Raw genomic sequence first — 21,706 nt, forward strand, 5'->3', positions numbered from 1 at the left:
TTATCAAAAAGGAAACTTTTACTAATATGCAATCAAATTTTTAAATACTTACCTGTTCTAGTAGAAATTATGTATTCTGTTCAGTAATAGCCTATCATTACAGAAACTAAAAGCAATTGACAGCACAATCATAAGAAAACTGCCTCACATAGGGCTCCTAAAAATGCACATAGGAAATCAATTTCAATATTCAGAGGAGAGGAAAACACAGACGTCCCAACTGGGAAACTTTCTTACTGTGACTTTACCTCATATGTCTCAAGAGCTGTGCAAATATTAAAAGGATAAATTCATTTTATAAACAATCTATACATAAACCCAATGAGACATATTCACCTCAAGGTAATAAGGAAATCAATTTGGATCCCTTGGGGTGGAAATTAAAATAAGAATTAAGTGATAACAAGCTTATACATTTGAGAGAAATGTTTTTATGAGATTAACGTTAGAAATAGCAATAATAGTGTTTGAGAGAGGAGAACAGAAATAAATGTAGCAAGACTTAGGTAATTATCTTTTTTTTAATGCTGAAGGATATGGTTTTTAACCTATGATACCTTTGTTTGTGCCTCGAGGCTAGTTGCAAAGGGACAGACACTGATTTGCTCTCTTTGAAAGAAAGGATGGTGTTCTTCCTTGCATTCGGCCAAAAAAAGAAGGGAAATTATTGTAAATGTATTCTATTCTGCTCTAACATTTTTTAATTAAGCTACTTTTCCTTTTATGGTTACAGTACTTAGATTAATCAAGACCGTAACAGCTGCAGCAAAGAATCTACTGATTCTTTATTCTAGCCTAGAAAAATAAGCTTCCCAAAATAGGAGACTTCGTAACATATTCTTTTATGAAAAAGCTTTCAATAATTACTCCCAGTAGTTAAATATTTCTTTCAACCTTTACTCTATTAATCTAGATGTCATATTTCTACCTTTAATCACAATTTCGGTTAGTCATTTGCAAGCGTATCTCCTCAGATTCAGATAATTCTTCATCCCTATTTGACTTATCACTGTCTGCTTCTTCTACTAAAGATAGGCCATGTTTAATGGCAATATTATGTAAAATACCACCCAGCAGGAATTTTTTGCCTGCTTTATGAGGAAGAGAAATAATGTTTCACCAGATTTGTCTAGACATCAAAACCTCAATTTTAGGATAATCTCCTCAATTAACTCAATAACTATTCTGGCAAAAAAAAAAAAAAAAAACACTTGATGATTTTTATTTATTCATTTATTTATTTATTTATTTATTTTAGCGGCAGAGATATTCAAAGTGGAACCAAAAAGAGGCAGCTAACCTGAACACAAACAATCTGAAGTCTATAATTGTGTTTTAAGAAAAAAATTAAACTTGTAAACAGACAGAATTTTGTAGAATTACTCAAAAGCCAAAGTTTCAATTTATAAAAAGCCATGCATTTCTGAGGCAGATTGTCTTAAGATGAATGAATCTTGACATGATCCTGGGTACTTAGCTCTGACATCTGTTAGGTGGTAAATTGCATCGCACACCACATGCATAATGAAGGAGAGAACAGTTTTTAGTTCCTAGAGTGTTCTTCATGTGAAGATGTACAAATAAAGGCAGCAAAACTCAGGCCAGATGGAAGAGCTGCGTTGCTGGAGACCGCCTATGTATGACTTGCTGGTAGTGCTAGGTGTCTCTTAAAAAATGCATAACCTGATGAAGTCTCCAGGGAAATGTATTTATAAGCTGCTCAGTTTCCAGATGATGGCAAACCAGTGAATTCTGTGAGACTTCTGCTGTTTACCTTGAAAAATCAGTGTCAAAAGTTAGGCCACCCATGTGAGAAATATTACTTTGTTAATGCATTAATCTTTTATTTTTCACAATGAGATGTGTAGAAAACATTATAGAGGTTAGTATAAAAATAATAAATATGCAGTTGAAGACAGACTAAATTAACATAGCAAACTATGAGGATTAAAGGCTGGGTTTGTATTTTCTGAATGGGCAAATACTGTGTTTCCTAATTAGTTTAATTAGATAACAATCGAAGAATTTGATGTTGGGTCAAGTAATAACCCATCACATTCCATTATTTAACAAGCCAAATATTATCTTTAAATCTACCCTAAAAACTGTGTAAGATGCCTTACATTAGCACATATGTATACAAATATGTGTATTTGTGTCTGTATGCATACATACGTATGTATGTATATGCACATTTATATTTAGTTTATGATTAATCGCTATAATTATGATTCAGGTCTACACAATCTATTAAAAAAGGCTAAGACTTTGATCTTCAGGAAGTTGGGTGAAGAAAAGGTATATTGGAAAGTCTGCATCTTTAAAATGTACATCTATTCCTACTTTGAGTTGCCCTCAAGGAAAACTTTGCTGTCATACCATCATTCACATTTCAAAGTTTGCTGCTAACTCAGTGGTCATAAGATAGAACAAAATTAAAGACTTTAATGTATCCTGGAAATTTGAGCAATTTGAAAGATGTAGAAATCACTTAGTTGGAATTTCGAGTATCAATTTTCGTTTCAGCTGCTATATAGTGGACAACCTATTTAACGTCTCAATTTTCTTTTCTCTGTTCCCCTCACTGGGGCACAGTACTTGGTTGTAGTTTGCCAGCCCTGGTAATAGATTCTCTGCAGTTTCAAAGCACAGAGAATGGTTGACACTCTTTTTCGAATTGTTAAAATGGATACAATTACACAGGTTCAAGTATGGTGGGGGGAGCATCACTGCCTGTTGCTAAAGTTGACACTTAATATAGACAAAATACAGAATTTCTCTTTCTTAAATAGGATGGTTGACTACTTGAAGACTTGGAAACTCTGAAAATCCTTTAAGAGGAAACATTAATGACACGGACTGCTTTTTTCAGGTATGTAATTTTTTGCTCAAGTAAGACTTAGATTCCAATCATGTGGAATTTAAGGAAAAGCCACAGAATCCGGAGATTAAAATTTATTTATTTGTCTAAAACCATAAAAGAAGAATAGAGTGAATTTTTATAATACAGAACAAAATATTTTTCATTTCATGAAATTACAGTTGTAAAACATTCGTTTCACCCTAAAATTGTACATACTTACTAATGAGCAATTCAAATATATAAAAGTGTATATTTAGAAAGTAATTACTAAGAGACCACCCACTATCCAAACACAACCACTATAAATATTTTGGTGTGTTTCTTTTTTTTTTTAATCTATCAGTAACTGTTTCTCCCCAAAGTGCTAATCATAATGTTGATTCGATTTGGCACCTTTTTTTCATTTATTATATATTAACCATGTCCTTATTTAATTCTCTTAAGCAATGCTAAATTCTGCACAATAATCCATCCCGTAGGTATATTCGTAAGTATCTCTGTATCATTGAATATTTAGGTAGAATAAAAGTTTTTGCTTTCATAAATAGTGGTGCTGTCAATACTTTTAATGATTAAATTTTTATTTTATATATACATTATTTTCTCAGGAGAGAGAAAATAAGTTATATGTAGATCAAAAGATAATAACATCTGTGTGATCTTTATCACTATATTGCTTTCTAAAATTGCCACCAACAATTTATAAAAGTGTTTATTCTAGTTCACTTTTGCCAAGCCACATGGTTGTCTCAGTATTAAGAGTTTTTATAATTGGTAGATTAAATGTAGTATATCGCTTTAATTTTTATTTGGTTTCTAATGAAATTAGCATTATTTTTCCAGATATGTGTTATGATTCTAATTTCTCTTTAACATAGTTTTTCATGCTTTGGTCCATTTTCTTAAGTCTTAATGTTGGTTTGTTTAGTTCAATAATATCACTTTTGATATATTGATATATTTGATTTTCTATTTGTTATAACCTTTACTTTTTACATTTTCTCATATGCATTTCTAAAATATTGAGTCATTTAATTTGATTATCTTATGCAAAATATTCATTTTTACTAAAATTTACATTTTCTCTACTTTTTGTCAGTTTTAAAAATCCTTTCCTTTTAAGATTATAATTAAGTATTCCTAGATTGGTGGTTTTTATTGCTGCCACTGCTGCAGTGGTGATGGTGGTGGTGGATATTCAGCCTTTTGATGATTTGGCTTTTAGTACATTTCCCTCCAATTCATTTAAAGTTATTTTAGGTAATAAAGTGTGAATTCATGTTTACTTTTTTGTCCAAAGAGTTAATTAATTACCATAAGTACAGCATGCAGTTAAATTCTAAATGCTTACATGGAGGTTTGGCTTATATTTATTGTAATAAAAATTTTAGAATGAAGAGGTTACCACATCAGAAGTAAAATTCCGCCCTGTATGGGTATTTATGGACCCAGAAGGCATAATCACACAGGCTTTGTGACTATTGTAACCTTTCTGCCCCAGCACCAATCAAAACTTTATTTTCTGTGACCTGTCTCATTTACTATTTTGACTTTCACAAATGACATAATAATCATTCAGCTTATAAATCATCTTTTTAAAAAACCTTATATTCTATTAGTGAGAGGGCCACATTTTGGTAAAACATTTTGACATGGTGTGTCAAACTTAAAAATGCATATATTTTTAACTAGAAATTCATCTATTGGGATATATCCTACAGATGTATATACCTAAAAGTGTGGACTGATGTAAAGACAAGGATGTTCCTTAGAACACTGTTAGCAATGGCAAATAATCTAAATAGAAATAAACTAAATGTCAGTCAGTGGGGAACTGTTTACTAAAACCAGTAAGTTTCAAACAAAGACAACGCTATGCAGCTACTAGAAGAGAATGAGGTGGAGCAGGATATGTTGATATGGAAAGATCTTCAAAGGGTATTTCTAAATTCAAAACACAAACAGCCAAAGATTGAATATAGTATAATTGCTTTTACATACATTGTTTTATATATATATATATATATATATATATATATATATATATATATATATATATGTTTGCATGTATATGTCTATATAGATATTGAAATGGAAATGAATATAGATGTGGATATGAATGTAGATATATATACACATATAGATAAAGAGCTATGAATAAGAACATGAAAAGAAGATACATGTAGCTGTACACACAGATACAGACAGAGGTGGAGATAAACTGATGTAGCAGATAGGGGTAGAGGTGATAGACAGAGATGGAGATAGACATTCTACTTATTTTCCAGCATTCAGCATGCCCCAGTACTCAGCCACTTCTTCACATCTCTTCTGTTCTCTAGTTGTGGTCTCTTCCTTAGTGATCTCATCCAGACTTTTGACTTTAAATATAACCTATATGGTGACAATGGCAAAATTTGTTTCAAGCTGGTCCTCTTCCCTGAACTCCTTTCAGTCATTTATTCAAGAAATACTGTATAAAAGTAATGGAAATTCTGCTGTAAGTACAACTGTCCAGACCTTTATGGAGCTAAACTTCACATACTCATTTAATAATCATTACAAAATTAAAATGTGCAAAAGTAAACTCCAGATTTTTCTCACCCCAACCTCTCTTCCCCCATATTTTCCCATTAAGTAGAAGTATCATTCTCCCAGTTGCTCAGGCAAATACTATATTTTTCGTCATTGATTCTTTTTCTCTTACCCCACTATATAAGACCAATATATAATTAATAAGACGTGAATATGATATTTGCTTTCACTATACATATTAATATTATTTATATTATTTCTAATTCTAAAATATTAGTGATGTTAGTTGAGCATGATTACTAATCACACATGGAAAGATCTCTGACCAATACATGGTTTTATAGGTAAATAATTTTCATTCATATTAAATATTTTAGTACTTAAAGTGATATTAATACCAACTCTAGTTCAACAAATGTACATGTCATGCAAACCTGGATGCTTTTTTGAAGAAAGGGATCCTTTGGTGGTATGTGAATGTTTTGTTGTTTATAGTAACAAACCCTTATTCTCACATATAAAGGAAAAGGAGTAAGTGAGTCTAATTTCCATAAGGTCCAGTAGTCATCAGTTTTCTAAATCATACCCTCTGGTAATAGTATTAACTTATCCAGGACAGAAGTAATAGTTAATACTAAGAATGAATTTTTTAAAAAAGCTGATTATAGTGTCATCAGAACACCTGGGTGGTTGAAAAATTGTTTATAGTCCCAAAAGGACTGAACTGAAAATCCATCAAAGTACTTTCAATGTTCATTCTCCCCTCTTCCCTCCCTCACTCCCTCATACACACTTATGCATACATGTTTCCTTCATGTTCAAAAGATAAAAGCATATGAATGATTTCTTAGGAAATTTCATCACTTTCACATAAAGACCTAATGAACAGAAATATATCACTAATAATTAAAATCCCACCAATACCAATCAAAATACAAATCTACTAATTTGGACCATTTAAATCATAAAGAGCAATGTGGTTCCAAGCAAGTAATTATATAGGCAGCTAAAGTAGGAAGCCACAAGTGAGGAGTCTGGAAGAAGCATTTCCAGAATTCACTGAAACGAAGCTTCCAAAAACACCAAGTGGCCAGCTGAGGAACCCAGCAGCTGCACACCTATTAGCCATTTTCATGTAAATTATGAATCCAGCAAGCAAGTCAAAAATAGTGACAAACACTTAAGCTAGAGTTATAGTCCCTAATCAAAGGCTTGCCTTCACCTGTGCTCAGTGGGAACTGTGCTTTATTCTTTTATTGGCCTTTACTTTCAAGCTAACAGAACACAATTAACCATGAAGAAGTGCAATTAACTAAGAAAAACAGTCAAACAATAAGTTATTCTGGAAAATGCCAAGCCAGTGTATTTCATTCTTGGCTCCTTCTATAGCAGATGATTTTATACACTTTTTATTAAGAAGAATAAGGAAATAGCATTCCACTTTCCTTCTTTCCACACTTCTCCCCCTCCTTATGCCTTTCTGAATCATCACTGAATTTCTTTGCTGGTTTAGTTCCCTCTGATAACCAATTAAGTGTGAATGAAACTCAAGTATTCATCTTTGGCCCTCTGTCTTCCTACTCTACTCTTTCTTGTGGCAAGTATCACCACTGCAGTTGTTTCAGATTTCAGTTCTAAGAAGCACTTTCATTGCCATGTGTCTTCCAAGAGAGTTGCTCGTATAACTCCACAAAAATATGTCACAGGTAAACAAACTTAACATGCTAAAAATTTTTAAAAACCCTATTGCTCTTGTGTCTTCCATATCTCAATTATCACAATCCTCTAGGCCAAGGGTCCCCAAACCCCAGGCTGAGGACCACTACTGGTCCATGGCCTGTTAGGAGCTGGGCTGCACAGCAAGAGGTGAGTAGCGGGTGAGCAAGCACAGCTTCCTCTGTATTTGCAGCTGCTCCCCCGTGCTAGCATCACTACCTCAGCTTCACCTCATATCATCAGGCATTAGATTCTCATAGGACACCGGTCTCTGGTGCCGAAAAGGTTGGGGACTGCTGCTCTAGATGCTTCAAGGCCACAATCACAGGTTTGCTTCTGCTTACCCTGCTCCTCATACTAAATTACAGTAGTTACCAAAAACTATTTCTCTGACTCTAAAATCCTTCTAGTCATTAACTCCCTGCTGTAATCCTCATTATCTCTCAGTCAGAATATAAAGATCATGATAATCATTCAAATCCTATCTCACCACTTGGGGTTTGAGGCTGAAGAACAATCCAAATGACTGGCCAGAGGTTGTATGTGGTGGATAGCCTTCCAGGAGATGGGCAGGACTCATCCAAAGGCCTGGGAATTGGCATAAAGACAATCCAAAAGCAAGAGGCAGGAACTAAGAACTTAAGTTTGGGTTAAGTGGGTATGGAACGAGCAAGGGTGTCCTAAGCAAATGCAGCTTGGGAGCATCTACAGCCTGCGTTTATCAGTCATTCAGTGGATTTATGTGTACAGCTGGCTGACTGAGGAAGAATGCCACTACATAATCCCACTGTGTTCATTCTCACTCCTCAAATGCCTTCTTCTTAGTTCTACTGGCATCATCTTCTCAAAGCTCAGCTGTGATCCTGCCACTCCTTTGCTTAATGGGTACCCCGTGCATGTAGAATAAGATTAGAACTGCTCCTCCTAGGATTTGAAGTCCTTCTCAAGTCAAGCTCTATGAGCCTCTTCACTAATTTCCCATCATTGTGAATGATGATGAAAATACCCTGGGAGATGTGAGGACAAACAAAAGAGTGTTTTTGTGTGAATGGTGGGGCAGGGTCTTTCATGCTTTCTAAATATCCCATCATCATCAGAAAGGTGCTTCATGAGATGCAGTGCGTGAGTACCAAAACCCTTTCATTTGAATTACTGATCATGACTGAGAGAAGTCCTAGATAGCCCCATTGCCTAGGCATTCAGAAAACAGTTATGTCTCCTGCTCACCAGTGTGACATTTGTATAAAATAGATGTATCAGAATCAAAAGCTGGTTTTTAGTCACTCTCTATATGATTTAAAACATATCCTTCACCCAAGTAGCAAAGCTTTACTTCTTAATCTCCATCATTTTAAAATACTAAATAACATCTTTTTCATCAGTAGCACTCATTTCATCTGTATTCTTACCAGAGTTCCCCTTAAATGCCTCAAATTTTTTTTATTAAGACCCTCCAGGCCTTTCTGTAATATGTAATAAGGGTATATTTACATCACGCTCCCACTGCACAAATCAGTACAACATAAGTAAATTATTCCAAAAACTTTCTCAGAGTCTGGCTCCTTGGCTAAAAACCATGTGTATCACAGTTTTTACGAAAACACATACCACTTCCTCAATAGAATAGGGTGGCTCCATCTGTGTGGTTCTATTCAACTATTGTACAGCGTGTGAACACATATTTATGAATCATTTGTCCAACAGACCTTATTGGATCCTTAACACCTGCTGTGTAAAACATATCTTCAGGCATATGATGAAAATATTTCAAAACTCATGAGAAACCAAAACAAAGCAGCTCTTTTTAAGTCTGACATAGCAAAAAAATAAATTTAGTTAGAACATATTCCTGAGCTGGACTTGAAAAAAAGCAAACACTACTTTCAAAAGATGATCGTTAAGAGACCCTAAGAAGACCCAAGGGGCAACTATTAGTTATTGGCAGGTTTCAGAGGAGTCACAAAGGTCTGTCTGCTTCAGAATAACCATCTTGTTCAAGCTCTCTCTTTCTTCTGACATATGCCTTCTTATTCATTTTTAAAACTATGCTTATACTTTTAAGGAAGCCTTACCTCTTTTGTCATTTGCCTTTGCTCTCCCTTTAATTTACTGTTTATTCTAAAATTAATGCCAAATGTACATGATGTTGAAGGGTAGTGATGTTTTCAAAAATGTTAAAATCATAATTTCACACTATTTTTGTTGTTATTAGTATATAGTTGGTCTAAATACTATCTATCCACACAATTGTCTTGTGACTTGAATTGTTTTGGTTCATTCACATTTGCTCTTCTCACTATAGCATTACCCACTCAATACTGAAATAGCTAATCATTTCACAGACAGCTCTCTGACTGATTTGTGGATAGAGTACTGAACAACTGGGTTGCTTGCTATTTTCCCCTCCATTTTCCCCTGCATTGATCAAATAATCCTGAATCACTGCAGCAGCCTTCTTCCTCACCTATTGACTTTGTGCTCATTTTCTTCTCTATAGACTCTATTTCATTTCCTCTTTATCTGACTCAGCCTCCTTTTCACTTTATCATAGGTAGCAAGTCAATTTGTAGTCACAGGGTTATCAGAAAAGATTATCAGGGTGTGGACATCTGTCTCCTGCACCGAAAAAAAAAAAAAAGTACTGGATGACTAGATGTATGGTGACATCACACACATGCACACGTGCACTACCACCCAAACAAATTTGTCAGGGGTCCCTCTGGGCCCTGCTAGCTATTTCACTTGAATACTAGTGGCCTCCAGGTTAAAGGGTACAAGAATTAGAACAGGAAAAAGTAATAAACAAGTTCTTCTGACAGCAGAGATTTTTATCACCAACAGTGGTGTGATCAGTAAATACACAGAATAATAAAAGTTTAATTCTTCTTACTCTCTACCGAGAAGACACTTAAAAACATTTTAAATTTATAGAGGGGAACACTGTATCTTTTTGAAAGAAGATAAAGGAAATTATCTCACCCTTGTTATTTCAGGTTTGAAGTAGTTTGATAGTGCTAAAATTCTATGAAAGAGTTGACTGTTAATGTTTGAAATAGAGACAGAGTGACATAATACACCTGTTTTTAAAACTGTAAATGTTTGTATATAACCTCTGACTATATCCCTACAATGATAAAAGCTTAGTGGTAATTGAAATGAGGGATTATGTTGCCCTTTCCTTACTTGGAATTAACATTAATATCTTTATGAATTACTAAAAGAGGTATTATGGAGTGAAATTCTCAAGTTTAAAAGTAAGATGGCTCTTTTGGAAAGTAGAATTCCATCCAAATGGAGAGAATCTAATGCACTGATTTTCATCTGGGGTAATTTGTTCCTGTGGGAAATTTATCAATATCTAGAGACAGTTTGGCCATCACAATTTAAGAGGTGTGCTACAGGCCTCTAGTGGATAGAGACCAGGAGTGCTGCTACACATCCGACTATACACAAGCCACCCTCCTCCCTGCAACAAAGAATTACCTAGCCCCAGATGTCAATAGTGCTAAGACTGAGGAGCTCTTCTCCGTTGAGAAAAGACCCAAGGCCAAGGAGGTGCCTGTACTTTAAAACGAACAAAGGTAAAATCAGAAAATAAAAGTCCACAAAACTATGTTTACAGTAAGATTGTTTCTGAGATACCACTTGTTACTTAGGAAGGAAAGATGTCCTAGAACTTCAGAGTTTGAAAGGACATGAGAGGTTATCCGATCCAAACTTCACTTAGAGAATAAGACAGAAAAGTGCAGTGAGAAGGCAGGTGCATGCTTCCCCACTGTTTGCACACTTCTGGCTGGCAGTTGTTAGAAGCGATTGCAAAAATGAAGAAATGAAAAGCTGATATTTTAAAAATCTATTAGAATAACTCAAAAAGCAAATTACTTATGGTCAAAATTTCTTACTACCTAACTCTGAATGAATTTTGTCTGAAGTTTTTGGTCGAAAAGGATTATTCTGATTACAGAACTTCCTGACAGTAATAAGTAAGTTATATTTCATTATATAAAACTTTCAAAGAACACATATTTAAGTACCTGACATATGATTGTAGTTATTCCTCTTATTCAAATATAGAACTAATAGTCTTTTAAGCCCTGGCTTCTATTCTTTGAGATAGCTTTTATATACTCCAATATGTGCATTAGAAAAATCTTACAAACCTGAATTTTTTTTCAATTCATCTGGATGAAGGGAGTTTTGAGAGTGTACTTTTATTTTAAAATAAAGTATTTGTACTTAGAAGTGATTTAAATTATAAAAAAGAGTTACTTGTTTCTTATTATGAAAGCGTATTTTCTTTTCTTATTTATAAATGTATATGTCCATGTGATATACACACACATGTAGGATAAAAATATAAATATATATGGACTTACAAAGACTTATTATTGTATATGCAGTAGATACTGTGCATAGCATCTAGATCCCCCCATTCAGGACTGAAGCACTAGTCTCATCAAATGCTAAGAGAGTTGGAAGGTGGCCGTGCTCAGCTGAGGCATTCTCAGAAAACTTGCGCTCAGACAGAGAAAGCTGGCTTGCCAAAATTACCCTCTTCCTCTGCTGTCACACCCATTCACCAGTGACTGTTCATTGAAGGGACGTAAAGGCCTTACTTCAATTCAGGACTTTTCTGAAGAGCTACCCTAGCTCTATGGCTCCCTGCAGGGTCTGCAGAGGCCTTAATTATGACCACATTACATCTGCATCACATTTTAACTCTTCTCTCAGCCAAATTTTATTTCCTCCGCTTCCTCTCTGGTGTTGATTTCATGGGTAACCCCTTTTCCTTCATAACTTCAAAGTTCTTTCCCTGGGGAACCTGACCTATGACAACATAAGTACTTTTGCATATCATTATGAACTTTTCATTGGGCAAGTTACTTAATTTTCCTATGATTCAGTTTTCTCATCTCTAAAATGGAGAAAAATAAAAGTGCCCATCTCACAAAATTATTTTTGTAATAAGAGTGGTAATACATTTAAAGATTTTAGAATAGTGCCTGGCATGTAATAATAGTATTCAATAAAATATTAGCTATTATAATTTTTTCATAATTTTGACAGCTACTTAAATATGTTTAAAATGAATGAGCTATATTGTACATAGTAAATTTAAAATTTAGTTAAAACCTTGATTTTAATATTCATCTATAAACTTGTTTACATGTAATTTTTTCATGTGTAATTATTTCCTACTTACTATTATAGAAGTAAAATTAATGAGTCAAGGATATACATATTTAATAATAAAGTCTATTTTACAATTATAAAATTAATAAATGTCTATTATAGAAAAAAGATTTAAGTATGGAAAAGTAGCAAGTGGTTAAAAAATAAAATTCTGTAATTTCCCTGATATGAAAATTGTAAAGGATTTTGTTGCAGAATATCTCCATATATTGACAAGTCGTGATCACCAAAACATTTTCTTAATGATAAACACAACCTGGAGACAAAGTGTATTGAATATTTAAGTATCTGGCTTTTTTTAAAGCTTATATTATGCACACTTAAACTTATATATACATAGGATATCTCTGGAAATATTCACAAGAAAGAGATAACCATGATTGCCTCCAGGGAGAGGATGAAAAATCCTGGGAGAAAGACTTGCTTTTTACTATATACTCTATTAATTATTCTTTAAATGTGTTAATTTTAACATTTTTTAAAAAATCTAAGGAACAATTTTAAAACATTTTATAAATATAGATTCAAGGAAACAATAAATAAAAGAGAAATAAATAAATGTTCTTGATTACAGCATACCTAGGAAAACATGGGAATGCCTATATTCCTAAATTCTTGCCAATATTCATTATTCTCAAGTTTTCGATCTTTGCTAATTTTGTAGGCAAAACAATACCCCATTATCATTTTAATTTACCTTTCTTAGTGCAGTTGAACTATTTTAAAAATGCATGTTAAGCAGCTTAATTTAATGATGTTGAGGCAGGACTTCTGGCTATTGTGACATGAAGTGGTTAACAAATCTTCCTCACAAAAAAATAATTATAAAATGACAACGTGGTCAGAAATAACCCTTTAAGAACTCTGAACCAAACAATAAATTGAGAGGTGCTTATTCATGAAGAATTGCTGAAACTTTGAATAAGAATGTTGGAAGACTGAGGCCTTCTGGCCTGGAGCTGTTTCCATCCCCCACTAGATGGTCTCAAAAGCAGATTCAAGATGATGGAAAAGTTCAGCGAACTTGAAGATAAATCAATAGAAATGATCCAATCTGAAAAGCACAGAGAAAAAATATTGAAGTAAAATGAGCAGTTCTTTAGTGAGACAACATCAAACATACTGACATATGCACAGTGGATGTCCCAAAAGAAGAAAGAGTCAGGAAAAAAAAGTCAAAGAAATAATAGCCTAAACACCCCAAAATTGATGAAAAACATTAATGAAAAAATTAAGAAGCTTAAAAACTCCAAGTAGGATGAACATAAAGAGAGCCATGTCTAGGTATACCATAGTTTAATTATAAAAGCCAAAAATGTCATCAATTTATTTTTGATAATTACATTAAATGTTAATGGAATAAATGCTGCAATCAAAAGGCAGACATTATTAAACAGATTAAAAAAGCAGGACCCAACTTTACAAGAGACACACCTTAGTTTCAAAGTTACAAATAGGATAAAGGTAAAAGGATGGAAAAAAAGATACCATGCAAACACATCATTAAGACGCTGGTGTGGCTACAATAATACTATATAAAATGATGTTAAGGCAAAAGCATTTATTAGAAATAAATAGTGATATTTCAAAATGATAAGGAGATAGTAGAAATAAGTTATTAATGTATATGCACCAAACAACAGCACCCAAAAAGCACATGACATACTTGAAAGGAGAAGTAGATAATTCAAAAACTATATTTGGAGACTTCAATACCACAATCTAATAACTGATAAAGCTAAAATTGGTAAATATATGAGAGATTTTAACAACTAAAACAACCACCTGAACAACTTAACCAGTACTATACAATACTATATCAACAACACCAGAACATACATTCTTTTCAAGCACAAAATATTTTCCAAGTTAGACCATAGGCTAGCCCATAAAACAATTTTCAGTAAATTTAATTGTTTGTGAATTATCTGTTCATGTCTTCTGCTCATTTATCTAATGTGATTATAGTATTTATCAGTTTAAATATCTCATGTAATAATTATACTACTCTTATTTGGCTGCATGTCTTTTTCCAGTTTGGCTTTGTGAAATAGCATTTAAGAATGTTTTTCATTTTTGTGATTGTCAGAACTGCTGACATTTTCCTTCACCAGTCCTATCACTTACCTGCTTAGTGATTCTCTACCATTTAGAGGGCTTATAAAATAACTTTTTTCTTAAGTTTTTTCTTGTGAGATATGTTTTTATTATTTAAATCTTTAGTTCATCTGGAATATGTGAACGTTTGAATTGAAGATCTAAGTTCTTCCCCACAGTTAATTGATTTTTTAAAAAAATTTAAAATATTTTTTCTCAAGTTTTTACAATTCATTTAATTCCAATAATCTTTAATTTATCCATTGGTTTGTGAGCTCTTCATTATTAGATATTATATTCTTTAAAACATCCAAATTCAAAGACTAAATATTATAAAGTATCAGTAATTCTCAATTAATTTATAAGCTTACTCCTATTCCACTCATGACTTCTTTGTGATATTTTTAAGGTAACAAGAAAGTAATTATAAATTTTCATTGGAGGAATCAATTTAAAAATTGCAAAACAAAATTTTAAGAAGAGGATTCTCTTCTTAAAATTGGGCGGTATACTCTCACATAAGTAAACAACATCTCTGATGCATAAAAGGCAAAAAATATTCCAATCCAATTTAATATATATCTATATATACATAAATGTCAAATGGCATGGGGAATCTATGAAGTATTCTGCGTAATAAATAAACAACTAAAACTAGGTCAAACCAACAAAAAAAGAGGGGGCATAGAGGATAAAACATAATACAGATGAACTTTAAGCAGAAGAGTAGATTTGTGTTTCTGAAGAGTTGAAACATTAATGAGCAAGAATAGCAGCCTGTCAGATAGTAAAAATAATCTATCATTGGGCAGTCTTGGAGGTCAAAGAGAGAATTATAGAATGTCTTCAAAGAATAGCTCTGTTAGCTATTCTTCAGACACAGAATAAACATTTTCAAATTTAACAGTATATCCAGCACAAATTATTTATAAATTTAAATCTCAATTAATATTTTGCAAGAAAAAGCTAAAATAGAACTAATATACTTTATTTTATTATTTAATTTATTTTTCTTATGGTGACATTGGTTGACAAAATCCGGTAAGTTTCAAGTATACAATTCAACAGTAAGGCATGTATATATTGCATTGTGTGTTCACCACCCATAGTCAGATTTTTTTGTGTTACCACATATTTGACCCCTTTTACCCCATCTACCTCTCTCCTGCCCCCCCACCCTCTGGTAACCACTAGTCTATTGTCCATGAGTCTTTGTCCTGTTTGTTTGTTGCTTTTAGGTCGATATCCCACAAATAAGTGATATCATGTGGTTTTCAACTTTTCTCTCTGGCTTATTTCACTTAGCATGATTACATCGAGGTCCAACCATGTTGTTGCAAAAGGCAGTATTTCATCTCCTCTTATGGCTGAGTAATATTCCATTGTATATACATATCACAGCTTTCTTATCCAATCATCTATTTTAGGACACGTTGGTTGCTTCCACGTCCTGGCCACCATGAATAATGCTGCTATGAATGTTGATGTGTGAATATCTTTTTTAAGACATGATTTTAAGTCTTTAGGGTAAATACCTAGTAGAGGGATTGCTAGATCATATGGTAGATCAATTCTTAGGATTTTGAGGAAGCTCCATACTGTTTTTCATAGTGGCTGTACCAATTTGCAGTCCCACGAGCAGTGTATGAGGGTTCCTTTTTTTCCACATCCTCTCCAACACTTGTTATTAACTTGTCCTGTTGATAACAGCTATTCAGGTGTAAGATGGTATCTCATTGTGGTTTTGATTTGCATTTCCCTAATAGCTAGCAATGTCGAGCATCTTTTCATGTTCGTTGGCCATTTGTATGTCTTCTTGGAAGAAGTGTCTGTTTAGGTCCTCTGCTCATGTTTTAATTGGTTTGTTTGTCTTTTTGTTGTTATTGAGTTATATGAGTTCTTTGTGTATTTTGGATATTAGGCCCTTATCGGAGACATTGCTTGCAAATATATTTTCCAATTCGGATGGTTGTCTCTTTACTTTATTGATGGTTTCTTTTGCTGTGCAGAAGCTTTTTAGTTTGATGTAATCCCATTCACTTATTTTTGCTTTTACTTCTCTTGTCTTTGAGTTCAAATTCATAAATTCCTCTTTAAGTCCAAGGTCCTTGAGTTTAGTTCCTATGTTTTCTTCTAGGCAATTTATTGTTTCCAGTCTTACATTCAGGTCCTTAATATATTTTGAGTTAATTTTGGTGTGTTTTGATAGAAAACAGCTTAGTTTCATTCTTTTTCAGGTGTCTTTACAGTTTTCCCAGCACCATTTATTGGAGAGGCTTTCCTTCCTCCACTGTATGTTTTTGGCTCTTTTGTCGAAAATTATTTGCCCATATAAACATAGGTTTATTTCTGGACTCTCGATTCTGTTCCACTGGTCTTTATGTCTGTTTTTCTGCCAATACCATTACTTGATTTTAAAAAGCTAGAGTATTAGTAAGTAATAGAATAAAGGGAAAATAATTATACTTGGAATGGAGATCATTCGCCAAAATGATATTTAAATTAGTCTGATGTAGTCAATCCATAGATTTTACTTACTGGGTTTAGAACCTAAGACTGTAATTAGGTTCAGGATAAAAAATCTTTCTAAATTGACTATTTAAAAATTACATTCTTCCAACAATGCCACATCAGACATTATGCGGCATAAAAAAGAAACTGTTTGTGGAAAGCCTTTCGAATCATCTCTTTGACATTTTAGACTTTCACATGCACACTCCTTAATAAAAACATAAAATAAAAACTGTAATTGCTTCACCGCATAAAGATTAGTGTTATAACTAGGAAACTTCCCAGGAAGGAATGGATGAAGAATGGAGAAAAGGCCTGCCAATCCCTTCAGAAGCCTTATCATAACCGTTGCATTGATTAACATCACTCAAATCAAGATACACATAATGAACATTTTTACTGATACTTTTCAAAATTCCACTTTAGTTTTATCTAAAAAATTGGACTCAAGAAATATATCTGAAATGTGGCTTTGGAATTATGCTTTGGACAAAATATTTTGTTAAAGCAAAGATGACTGAATCTACTTATGGCTATGTCAACCTCAGTAGCAAAAAAAAAAAAAAAAGATCTATTCTCCTGTTTGTGCTCTGGGTATTCAGGGACATTACTCAAACTCTCTCATTTGAGCACGAAGACTCTAATTAAGTTTGTAAATCTATAAAAAGTATAAAGTGTCCTCCTAACCTTTATTTCTGACCAGGTTAGATGTGAAGCTGAAATTAGATTGCCCTTATTTCATTTAAGCCACAGATATTTATGTGTTGTTAAAATATCCTAGTATACTAATACAAGAAAGATTTTTCCAAGGCTAGTCCTAAAAGATAAATGATTTTACCATAACTCCTAACCCAGGATTCTCATGTCTTCTGAAAGCATCTGTGAAACTCAGGTAGACACACTTGTTAGCTTACAAGTAGAATAAAATCACAGATATTTCAGTGTTCCTGCCATTTGCACAACAAAGATAAATAAGTAAAACAATTACTTTTATTATCTACCTAAAATTGCCATTTTAATTGTATCACAATTACTTTTGAGTTTTAGCATTTGTTTTTTAAAATTTTTGTTTACCTTCTAGATTTCATAAATATTATGAAAAAATTCTAATAGTGTAGTTTTTATCTTAACTTTGCTCTAGTTTTGTATTTACGAGAATTAAGAGTACCACAAAGATTAAACATTGTAGTAGTGTTGTAAATCTTGATGTGGAATTAAGCAAATTGAGTTAAAATACTAGCTCTGTGATTTACACACTGTGTGATCTTAAGGAAATTATTTTTTAATGTCTCAGTTGCCTAATATGCAAAATTGAGCTAGTAATCATCTTTTAAGGTAATTATGGAAACTAAGCACAGTGCCTAGATATAGTAACCATAAATAACTTTATTCAAGGAATACGAGATTATTTCAATAATCTAGGTAAGCAGTGATGTAATTTATGGTAGTGACAGTGGAGACACCAGATTCCAGGCATATCAAAGATAGGGTCAAGAGGCTTTTCAATTGAGTTGGACTTAGGATATAGAGAAAGAGAAGAGTTATGGATGATGTCAGTGTTTGAAAACAAAAACAGGTGAAGAAAATCACAGCAGTTACAGCTTTTGGACAAGGGGCATAGTATAGGGAGTTTAGTTTTGGTTGGGTAAAGTTATGAATATGGAAAGTTGTGGTGTAGGCTGTTGGATATGTGAGTTTGGGGTTGCAAAACGATATTTTAACATTTAATTTTTATCAGCTCTCATAAGACAATTCAGTATCATCTCAAGTAGTTGGTTTTACAATAGTGACCAGTGTTAACCTCTTACTGACAGGCATACCCATAAAAATTACCAAGACCCAAAATGTTATGAAGATAATATCTTTAAAATGATTTTTAAAAAACCTCTCAAGTTATTTTAAACTTCACAGGATGGCTGAACTATGAAGACTCTACAAATAGCCGATCTCATTTTTTTCTTAATCTTCTGTTAAAACCAATTTAAGGTGGAGAAATTACTTAATTTGTCTTTAAATTTTTGGAGTCCTCCAGGTCCAGTAATATACCAGTTAGCAAATTCTCTTTCAGAAGATTAATAAACTTAAGTTCTAAAACATTAACTTTTAGAAATCACAACTGCAGTATGTTTTATTCATATTTTGCCACTTTGGCTGTTTGCATTTTTATCAAATTTTGACATCTAAGTTTTCTAAATTATAAGTAAAAATGAATGCTACATATAAAAAAGTCATTATAAAAGCCAGGATTTGCATATGAACTATGGAAAATAATTGCAATTACAAAAACGCAATTAAAAGAAAATCAAAAGTTCAATTAGAAGTGCATGGATAGTATGAATAAGTGACTAAAAACTTAAGATTACTTACTCATAAAACAAAAACTCGTTGATCATCTATTAAATGCTTAATAGATTTTTGGAATAGTTATTCCAAAAATAGAATGTTTTTCTAAGTCTTTAAACAATAGAGACAAATAAGTATATCAAATCTTTCTCAAGCTCAAATTTTCCTTATATGAAAATCAAGTATAGATGAATAATAAGTAATATTTCCTGAAGAGAATTTGAAAGGGAAAGAACTCCAGGTGGTAGAGGAGAATAGGATGTAAAAATGAGTGAAAGTTAATGTTGAATACATAAAAAAAACTTTTTCTAACCCTGGCAATAATGAGTCACTCTGGCTCACTGGGGCCACAAGGGACTTGAACAGAGGGAGTCAACCAGCTTGAGTTATAATGACATAAAGGTGTCAACCATTTGCATAGAGTATCAAATGCACAATTACAAATTATCCAGTCGAAGAAGAGACATCCATTGTTTTTGGCAAACAAGTGATTTATATACATTAATAGTACAGGGCACCGGATTACTAAGTGAAATACTGTGAAACATGATGTCTTTATTGCTTTACTTTGGTGAAAGTTGAAACTATTAATATAAGCTTTCATGGTTTCATTCAGAACACATGACTCTCAAAGTTTTCCTATCACATAAGGCATATAGAAACTTCTACTAGATCTCCAAACACAGGAAATTTTGGAAACATCACTCTAAAGATTGGGGAGGAACTGATTCAGCAGATAATTTCACAGGACAAAGAAATAGATATTCTTTTAAAGTGAGATGTCAATTAAGAAAATTTAATTTTAAAGGTAAAACTTTTTTGATGTATAATACTAAGCAAGCAAGAAAGAGAATTCATAGTCTCCAATAAATATTCAACACAATTAATGAGAAGAAAATATGTAGAAACATTTCGAAGAAATGGAGTGAGTTAAAAAATAAATTGAAATTAAAAAAAATGCTAGGAGTAGCAGCTAAAACACAGGACTCTTGAGTCTGTAGAGTGAATAGAAAAGGATGGGACCCAGCTGCTTCAGTCTTCACTTAAGATCAAATGAAGAAACATGACCTTTTTTTACATTCAAAAATAGTCACTGTAACCTGATCTCATGCCAAATACTTTGCCATGTAAAATTCTATGTTTAACACATGTCTTTTCCACTCTGTTGATTATACAAAAACTACTGTGAAATATATATAGTGTTGAAAATCTCTAAAAGGAAAAATTATAAATATTTATTAACCTCACTGCCTGCATTTTGTATTTAGGTGCTTTAGCTAACAAAATGAGACAATAGATATTAGTCAAAGAAGAATATATATCATAGTACCAAAATAGATAATACTTCTCATTGTACCTTTATCTGAGGACAATGAAATGTCTTTGTTTTGTTGTCTCAAGTGCTCAGTGCTTACTAGTAATAAATGTAATATCTATTAATCTTGTACAAGATTGGAATTACCACTTTCAGTTCTGCTAAGAAGTTATTCTCTTTAAAAGATAACAATGTCAAGCCTATGTCCATGCTACCCGGAACAAGCCTAATCCCGTCTGATCTCGGAAGCTAAGCAGGATCGGGCCTGGGTAGTACTTAGATAGGAAACCACCTAGGAAGACCAGGTGCTATAGGCATAAAAAATAATAATAGATAGATAGATAGATAGATAGATAGATAGATAGATAGATAGATAGATAGATAGATAGATAAGGGATTGTAAGCTGACAAGTTCCTTGCAATCTGTGAGGTCAACCAAGAGTTGCCTTGCCTAAAAAATAAAAAAGTATATAAAAAGATAACAATGTCAGACTTTCGCTTCCAAACATGAAAGATTAACTTGTACCAGAGTCACCTACACATGGTAAGTAACTACAAAACTGAACAAAATACATGAAGTGACTATTACCTGGCTCTGGACAATAGGCAGTACAGGACTTCCCTTCTGAAAGAAAGAAAACACAGAAGTGAGTTCCATGATTACCTAATCTTTTTGTTTAAGAACAATTTTTCTAAAGCAACATAAGAAATTGGAGACCAACAGAAACAGGGCAGTCCCACCTGAATGAGGAGGCAAAGTTTAGAATTTAGGGCTGCTGGAAGCAGCTGGAATTTATGGGATGAGGTATTAGAGGGAACTGAGCAGGGAAAAAGAGTGGTCCCAGAAATCTGTATGAGGGCTTTGGATCGAGAGCTATACTATACATATAAAGAGCAAGATTCTGAATGGTCTAGCAGACAATGGTGCTTACAAGATAGAGAGCGAAGCAAAGATATTAGATATTACACATTTTGGAAGATGAGTTCTAGCCCAACCAGAGATTAAAGAACTCATCAAAACCCTTGGTATTCATTTGAAACACTAGAAAATTTATATCTTAAGAGTAACAAAGCCTAAGCCAAGCTTTGATAAAATCTAGGAGCCTCTCAGAAAATTATCAACTGTCAAAACA

General features: G+C 33.1%; 1 long non-coding RNA gene and 1 pseudogene across 1 annotated transcript in view; both read left to right on the forward strand.

Moving 5' to 3' along the window:
* LOC120590794 (uncharacterized) overlaps positions 1–21,706 on the forward strand; it is a 538,201-nt gene that overhangs the window by 413,650 nt on the left and 102,845 nt on the right. The window contains exon 5 of the long non-coding RNA XR_005649770.1: positions 2,793–2,872. This is a non-coding gene — a long non-coding RNA (uncharacterized LOC120590794). The remainder of the gene's footprint in view (positions 1–2,792; positions 2,873–21,706) is intronic.
* Positions 20,772–20,890, forward strand: LOC120591021 (uncharacterized; annotated as a pseudogene).

The sequence above is a fragment of the Pteropus medius genome, unplaced genomic scaffold, assembly GCF_902729225.1.
Source record: "Pteropus medius unplaced genomic scaffold, Ma_sr-lr_union100, whole genome shotgun sequence".
NCBI classification, from domain to species: Eukaryota; Metazoa; Chordata; class Mammalia; order Chiroptera; family Pteropodidae; genus Pteropus; species Pteropus medius.